This window comes from Panthera onca, chromosome B3 (genome assembly GCF_046562875.1).
Source record: "Panthera onca isolate mPanOnc1 chromosome B3, mPanOnc1 haplotype 2, whole genome shotgun sequence".
Classification (NCBI taxonomy): Eukaryota; Metazoa; Chordata; class Mammalia; order Carnivora; family Felidae; genus Panthera; species Panthera onca.
The window spans coordinates 13,978,541-13,987,464 of record NC_138344.1 but is presented as its reverse complement, the minus strand read 5'-3'; positions in this window follow the sequence as shown (position 1 = coordinate 13,987,464).

Here is an 8,924-nt window from a genome sequence, read left to right as displayed (position 1 = left end):
GAGGCCAGGTTTGAATCCTTTCAGAGAATAAGCATTTGGTTTCATCCTTGAACCTTTTCTGTAGTAAGATACCAATTTAAATTCAGTTCCGGGGGGGGGGGGGGAAGGTAAAAACAGTTTGGGGAAAGTATTTGCAATATGTATTTAAAAAGACATAGGATCAAGAATATATGGAGACAAAGTAACGCCCCCCCCCCCAAAATAGGCAAAGAACAAGAACTTCACAGAAAATGGTGCACATGGTGACTAAACATAGGAACCCATGTTCACACAAGTTATTTTGGGCTCAACCCTGGAAAAATAATCAACACCAGTATAACGATGACAATATCCCACTCGCTGCCTCGTTTTCCCTTCACCCACGTCTCCCTCCAATCAGCACCCCACGTCTCCACTTCCTTTATAGGAAACTCACCAAAAGGTTTGTCCATACTCATTTTTTCCACTTCCTAGCTTCTCTCTTGCTTTGGAATCCACTTCAATCCAGGTTTCTCTCCCTTTCTTTCTCGTTGTAAGAGAAAGGAGGTTTCTTCCTTGTGGTGTTGAAGGTCATTTTGAAATCATGGAAGAAGCCGATTCTACATAAATCAGAGCAGAAAAGTAGGGGGAAAACAGATCCTCTGTGACATTACCGAGAATTCAAACTTACTTTAAAGCTTATTCTACGTCGGGACATTTCTCTTATCATTTAACCAGTTTGAATGGGGTTTCTGTTTTCTAGAATAAACCCCTCTGGGGCAGTCTATGGCTAAAGATGGATTCCCTGAAAGGAGGGAATATGTGGGGGAGGCAACTACTAGGAGCTTCTAAGGAGAAATTTTTTAGAGAATTTGGCTCACAAAACTGCCAGTCAGTCTTCAATCCGTGTAATTCCCGCAGATTTGTATCTAAATTGCGCAGGGAAATTCACATCTGAGCCAAGTCAAGTCAGCGAAAGGTTCAACCAAGGTCTGAAAGCATTTGTACAAGGATGAGTCATAGGCTTTGAAAAAAAAAAGTTGAGAAATGCTTTGAATTAAAATATACGACTTTTTGCTCTAGGATTCAGACTAAAGCAATTTTAAAGTTCAAGTTGCTTATCAGTGAATTAAAGAAGCTTTACCTCACTCTTTCTTATTTATTTATTTATTTATATATGTATTTATTTATTTACTTACTTAAATTTTTATTTGTTTTTTAAGTTAATTTAGCCAGTATTTAGCCTTGACTTTGGTGAGGTGTTGGAGACACAATTATGAATAACATATTCCTCCTGGCCTTAAGTAATATTGCCCAGTATAATGAGGAAGACATAAATGAAAGACATAACTTTTGTTTCTTTTCAGTATGGTGAAGGAATTTCTTGGGTTTGCTTTTTAAAACCCTAATTAAAGTTCTTCAACTTTCCTTAGAAGTATGCTCTTTAAAGCCCAATATTTAATGAAAAAAAAATGGCTCCTTTCCATTCTTTGTCAGTTTCCCTTCTTTCTGTGCTTTTTGACCTTAAAGAAACAAAGAAGGAGATGTAGGAGCAGGAGAATGGTAAAGTAAGACTTTCTCTACAGGGGGCCAAACACATCCTGGGGAACTCAAGAGTATAAGGAAATGAACAAAAACTAGGGTGTGGTGAATCTTTGAAGCAGAAGGCAACTGTGAAATTACTCCATGTCAGGTGATCTATTTCAAAGTTTTAATCATGACATCGAAAGGGATCCCCAAAAGTCTGGATTTTAAATCTTGAGGGGCGCCTGGGTGGCTCAGCCGGTTGAGCTTCGGCTCAGGTCATGATCTCACATAAGTTCGAGCCCCGCGTGGGGCTCTGTGCTGACAGCTCAGAGCCTGGAGCCTGCTTTGGATTCTGTGTCTCCCTCTCTCTAGGCCCTTCCCTGCTCATGCTCTGTCCTTCTCTCTCTCAAAAGTAAATAAACATAAAAAAAATCAAATCTTGAATGTGAAAAAGTTGCTAGGATGTAAATTGTGGTCCACGATTTTTACCCATGGGTTCACTCAAACAATTTTCTCTGTAGTCTTCTCCCTCTGTTGTGCAAAATGATTTTTATATAACATTTCTAGATGAGTTTTCTCTAGAAAATACTCTCTATACAAACTATACATTTTCCAGGTATATAGGTATAGGTATATAGTTCTTATATAACTATACATTTTAGAAATGTAAATTATGTTCTATTTTATGGCCATCATTCATGAACGTCCATTCTCATAAATAATATTTGTATAAAACTTCTGAACCTGAAGAAGAATCATTACGAGTATGACAGATACTAGAAGGAGGGTCATCTGAGAAGAGAAGATTTGCTTTCAGAGAAAGACACATTGAATTGTGTTTTGAATTAAAAAGAGAAGATATTTCCTTCACTGAGAACTTCTTTAGTGTGTTTTATAAGAATGATTATGTCTTCTGAATTGAATTCAGTTCTTTCCCCACAATATGTCTTTGCTTATCATAATCTGTAAATTCTTAAAGCCTATATTAAACACTTACACCCAACACAGAATAAAGTAAATGGTCACAGCACATAAGGTTATCAATATATTTGCGGATATTTGTGTTTGGCAGAGTAAGACCTCCTGATTCTGTGTTTATAGATACTCATGTTTATGTTATAATAATGTACACACAGTAAGTACATGTGTATTTGGAGAGTGCTTCATTACATCTTCTATTGTACCAAAGATTTATTATGTGGAAAAACAACCTCGTGTCTCTTATTTCCTACCATTTCAAAAACAAAAGAATTGTCATCATTATGTTCACTGTTATCTGCAAACAAACTCATGGTCACTCTATTGGCTTGTGAGTTACAATAAATTTAATAACATGAAATAACAACAATAAGCAACACCACCACCAAAAAACATGACCTGTACATTCAAGGAAATGGAACTCTTCTTGGACAGAAGCTCTTAATGTGCATGTAGGGTGCACATTAAAGGAAAGCTAAGCATGAAAAGTAGTCTCTGTAAATACCTATGTCTAAGTAAAAAGGAGTGATAGAGCTGGTAAATAAGATCCTGTTGGAAAAGGGAGCTGTCTGAGTAGGAAATGTATATGTACATTTGGGAAATACTTTCGTGGAGGGAGCATCTTAAGCTAATCTGTAGAGGATGGTCGACCTCAGAATATGGAAGGATGGAGTGAGGGAGAAAACGATTTCATATATTAAGAAGGAGAGAAAAAAGGAAGAAGGAAGGAAGGAAGGAAGGAAGGAAGGAAAAAGGAAGGAAAGAAGGAAGGAAAAAGGAAGGAAGGAAAAAGGAAAGAAGGAAGGAAAAAAGAAGGGAGGAAAAAGGAAGGAAGGAAGGAAAGAAGGAAGGAAGGAAAGAAGGAAGGAAGGAAGGAAGGAAGGAAGGAAGGAAGGAAAAAGGAAGGAAGGAATGAAGGAAGGAAGGAAGGAAGGAAAAAGGAAGGAAGGAAGGAAGGAAAAAGGAAGGAAAGAAGGAAGGAAAAAAGAAGGAAGGAAGGAAGGAAGGAAAAAGGAAAGAAGGAAGGAAAAAAGAAGGGAGGAAAAAGGAAGGAAGGAAGGAAGGAAGAAGGAAGAAGGAAGGAGGGAAGTCATTCTAGAGGCTTCCACTTTTATTTTGATTGGGATATAGAAAGAATTGAAACATTTTACATACCAAGGAGATAACAAGAAATCATTATCTAAACAATAATAGAAATAATTTTAAAAACTTTTCTTTAATATCATCAAAAAGCTGTGGACACAAAGAAGTTTTAAAAAATTAAAAAAAAAAAAAGAACACCAAACCCAAAACCAAATGAACAACAAAAACCCCTAAACTCTAGGAATACAAACCCTTTCTTTTTTTTATTAAAATTTTTTTTAATGTTTATTTATTTTTGACAGAGAGAGAGAGAGAGACAGAGTGTGAGCAGCGGAGGGGCAGAGAGAGAGGGAGACACAGAATCTGAAACAGGCTCCAGGCTCTGAGCTGTCAGCACAGAGCCTGACGTGGGGTTCGAACCCACAGACCACGAGATCATGACCTGAGCTGAAGTTGGACGCTCAACCGACTGAGCCACCCAGGCGCCCCAACAAACCCTTTCTAAGTAAGTGAACAATATAGGACACATTGAAGCCTGGGATCAATTGCTGAGGTTTGGGGCAGGTGGGCAGAGGAGCAAAGCTATCAGAAAGTTCAAACTTGTCTTAGAAAAGAGGAAATAAACTAGATTTGTAATGAATCTAAAGGCTGCCATTTTAGATTGCAGCTGAAGGAACCCCAAATGCAAAGAGCATCCTCTCAGCCAAGTTGTTCACAAGGAAATTTAGATGACTGAGCAGAGACTGGGAATGGAGGCAGAGAGATTTCACAGACTCACACTTGTCAGGATCTCAGTTTCCTTCCATCTCCCTGGTTTCAGCACCACACAGTCTCTCAGTCTCTGGGCCTTGGAGAAATGGTAAATATAGAGATTATTTTCTTTATTTTCTTGAATTCTTCAAAACTCAAATATTCTTGAAAAGACTAGGTAAGGTGGTGCCTGGGTGGCTCAGTTGGTTAAGCATCTGACTCTGGATTTCACTTCAGATCATGATCTCATGGTCCAGGGATTGAGCCCCACATCGGGCTCCATGATGGGTGTGTAGCCTGCTTGAGATTCTCTCCCTTTCCCTCTCCCCGTCTCCCACTTGCACTCGTTCTTTCAGGAAGAAAGAAAGAAAGGAATGAAAGAGAAGAAAGAAAGAAAGAAAGAAAGAAAGGAAGAAAGAAATGAAAGAAAAGAAAGAAAGAAGGAAAGAAAGAAAGAGAGAAAGAAAGGAAGGAAGGAAGGAAGGAAGAAAGAAATGAAATAAAAGAAAGAAAGAAGAAAAGAAAGAAAGAAGAAAAGAAAGAAAGAAAGGAAGAAAGAAATGAAAGAAAAGAAAGAAGAAAAGAAAGAAAGAGAGAAAGAAAGAAAGAAAGAAAGAAAGAAAGAAAGAAAGAAATGATAGAAAAGAAAGAAAGAAGGAAAGAAAGAAAGAAAAAAGAAAGGAAGGAAGGAAGAAAAGACAAGACTAGGTAAAGGGAAAAATTCACAACAATGTATTATGGGGCTCACAGTATGTAAAAGTATAGAGAAAGTACACAAGTTAAGGTAAAGTATAAATGAAATTATGCTGTTATAAAGTTATTTCATTATGCACCGAATGATATAAAGCTAATTCAAGATTGATTGTGATAAGTTACGAATGCATTTGGTAACCTCTAGTGCAACCACAAAAAGAGCAATACAAAGTGATAGCAAAATTCCAATAGAAGAGATAGAAGGGAATATTGAATATTTTCACGTTAATCCAAAAAGAGGACAAGAAAAGTGAAACAAGGAAGCAACCAAAAAACGGAGAGAACAAACAAGAAACTGGAAGCAGAATGTGACACTTGAACTCAGACATATTGATGAGCACATTAAATTTCCATGGGTGAAACAAACCCCAGGTAAAACATTAGACGTTTCAGAATAGATAAAAAATAAGACCTAAGCATATGCTTTTTCTAGGAGTGCACTTTAAACATAAACTCACAGGTAAGTTGAAAGTAAAAGAATGGGTCGAAATCTGCCACGGGATCAGTAAGTAAGAGAAAGCTTGTGTAGCCTTATTATTATCAAACAGACTAGACTTGAAAATGAGTAACATTATTACCAGAAATAAATAGGGTCACTTTGTACTGAAGAAAGGATCAATTCATCCCCACAATAAGACAATCTTTCATGTATACTCATCTCCTCACAGAGTTTGAAAAGAAATTAAGCCAAAACTGATAGATCCAAAGGGAGAGGTAGATAAATGCAGTCACATTTGAAGATTTTTTCCTTCTTTCCTTCTCCCTCCTTCCGTTTCTCCCTTCCTCCCTTCTTTCCTTCCTTCCTTTCTTCTCTCTTCTTTCCTCTCTATCAGGAGTTAACAGAACAACCACAGAAAAAAATCATTATAAGTACAGCAGATTTGAACAACACTTTCAAAAATTTGATGTAATTGACATAGATCATTATATACCAACTGTAAACACATATTCTTTTCAGTTATATAAGAGGCAGTTCAAGATACACCACATTTCAATAAATTTAAAAAGTTGAAATCTTATAAACTATTTCCTCTGACATCAGTGAAAGTACATTAGAAATCAGAAACAAACAAAGAAGAAAAACAGATAAGAGAACCTAAAACATCAAAGTTAAACAACAGACATCTAAATAACATGGGTCAAACAAAATAGCATAAGGAAAATTAGAAATTATTCTAACTGAATGATAATGAAAGTACCATATATCAAAAGGTGTGGAATATAGCTAAAACTGCCCTTAGGAGATATTGATGTATTTAGATGCTCAAAGGGGAAAAGAATAAAGGTTAAAAAGAAGTATTTAATCTAAATTTCCATTTTAATAAGCTAGAAGAAAAGAATGAAGTAAATCCCAAGAAAGAAGTAAAGAAATAAAAATATCAAAGCAGAAATCAATGACATAAAAAATAGACAATTAAGAAAATCATCAAAATCATAAGTAGCTTTTAAAAATGAATGCAATTGATGAGTAGAAAAAAAAAGAAAGAATGAAAATCACCAAAAACAAGAAAGAAAAGAGGGGCATTATTGCAGATTCTATTGAAGTTAAAAGGATCATAATCAGATATTCTGAACAACTGTTTGCCAACACATTCAACAGCCTGGAAAAGCTGACAATTTATTTGAAAAAGACAACCTTCCAGAAGGTCAACAAGAAGAAATAGAAAATTTTATAGTCCTATGTATTAGCCAACTCGGGTTGCTATAACAGAACGCCACAAAGTGGGTGGCGTGAACAATAGACATTTATTTTCTCATAGTTGCGGGTGCTAGAAGTCCATGGTCAAGGTGTCAGCTAACTTGGTTTCTGGTAAGATATTTCTCTGTGTCTTGCAGATGGTTGTCTTCCTGCTATGGCATCACATGGTCTTTTCTTGACACTTTGGTGTCTCTTTTGTTTTTTATAAATTTTTTTTAATGTTTATTTATTTTTGAGACAGAGAGAGACAGAGCATGAACAAGGGAGGGTCAGAGAGAGAGGGAGACACAGAATCCGAAGCAGGCTCCAGGCTCCGAGCTGTCGGCACAGAGCCCGACGCGGGGCTCGAACTCACAGACCGCGAGATCGTGACCTGAGCCGAAGTCGGCCGCTTCACCAACCTAGCCACCCAGGCGCCCCCATTGGTGTCTCCTCATAGGGCACTAATACTATCAGATCAGGGACCCATCCTTTTGACCTTATTTAATCTTAAATACTTTTAAGAGTCTGCATCCCCAAACAGCCACAATGGGGGTTAGGACTTCAACGTACAAATTTTAGGGAACACAAACGTTTACTCTATAAAACTATATCTATTAAAATGTTAAATATAAAATTTTTAAAGTTTCTTATGCCCCCCCCAAAAAAAATAACACAAAGAAACAAACTAAAAGAATCTCTCCAGGCCCAGATGCCTTTAAGGGTGATGACTTTCAAACATTTAATTAGTAATTAACACCAATGTCACATAATATCTTTCATAAAATTGGAAGGAGGAAAGATATGCTAATTTGCTTTATGAGTTCAGCATAACGTTGACTCCACAACATTAAGAACTAGAATATATAGCATTATATAAAAATCTATATCCTGCCCAAACATACTTTGTTCCAAGAAGGCAAGGTTAGTTCAGCATTCCAAAATTAACTTAAATTCACCACATTATTGGCATAAAGGAGAAAAATCAAGTGATTATCTCAGTAAATGCAGAAAAAAATATCTGATAAAATTCATCAGTCATTCATTATAAAAACTTACAGAAAATTAGGAGTATTCTCAGTCTAATTAAGGAATATCTACAAAAAATTCACTTAATCGTGATACATTCGATGTGTTCATCTAAGATTGGAATGTCAGTAAGGAAGTCCATTCTACAGCTTTTATGCCATTTTTCTTAAAAGATGAGCCAGTGTAATAAAAAGTAGAAATAGCACAAAGAATTGAAAGGAAAATGGAAAGCTGTCATTATTCACAGAAAACAAAATTATTTCAAAGAAAATCGTAAAGGAATACCAAGAAAACCCTAAAACTTAGAATTAATGATAGGGAGAATATAGCATTATTGCAGGATTCTGGGTCAATATATAAAAATGAATGACATTTCTAATAAATGTTAGTACTTTACAAATAGTAAAATAAAATTTAAGATGCTGCTATCTACAAAAAAATGAGAATAAACCCAAAATATTTAGAAATAGATTAGACAAAAAGATGTATAAGATTTGCACACTGAAAACTAATCCATACATTTAAAGATAAATCAATCAAGATGACCAAATAAAGAGGACTCAGAGTTTTTAATGTGACAAATATCTCTCAACTGAAAGTATAAATTCAATGCAATATGCATCCAAGTCCCAGCAAGCTGTTTTTAATATAACTTATCAATTTGATTCTAAAATTAATATTAAAATTCAAAGCTGAAACAATTTTGAAAAGAAAGCAAAATATTGGCAAATTTTCTTATTTTATTTGAAGAGTTATGAAGCTATCGTAAAAATCAAGGCCACATAGGCTTGTGGAACAAAATAGAGACTCTGGAAAGAGAGCCACACGTATACAATCCACCAATTTTCAACCAACGTGCTAATATAACTCAAGGTGGAAAAGGATAATAGTTAAAAATTTGTGTTTTGCAGTTTTTGAATGTTTGAGAAAACATGTTAAAACTCAGAGATCTTATTATTGGAAATTTCAGGGAAAAGTTATAATTATTGTCAAATGGGAATACATTTTGAAGGAAAGCTTTCCTCAAGATTTTTCACATATGAGCTGTCAAAATTAGATTTTTCAGGGCATTTTCAGGGCAAAAGTAAGATTTCAGGGCATTTCAGTTGCTCTTGAGAAGTAAAATATTCTTCCCTCACTCATGAACTTGTTTGACACCTGGTGAATT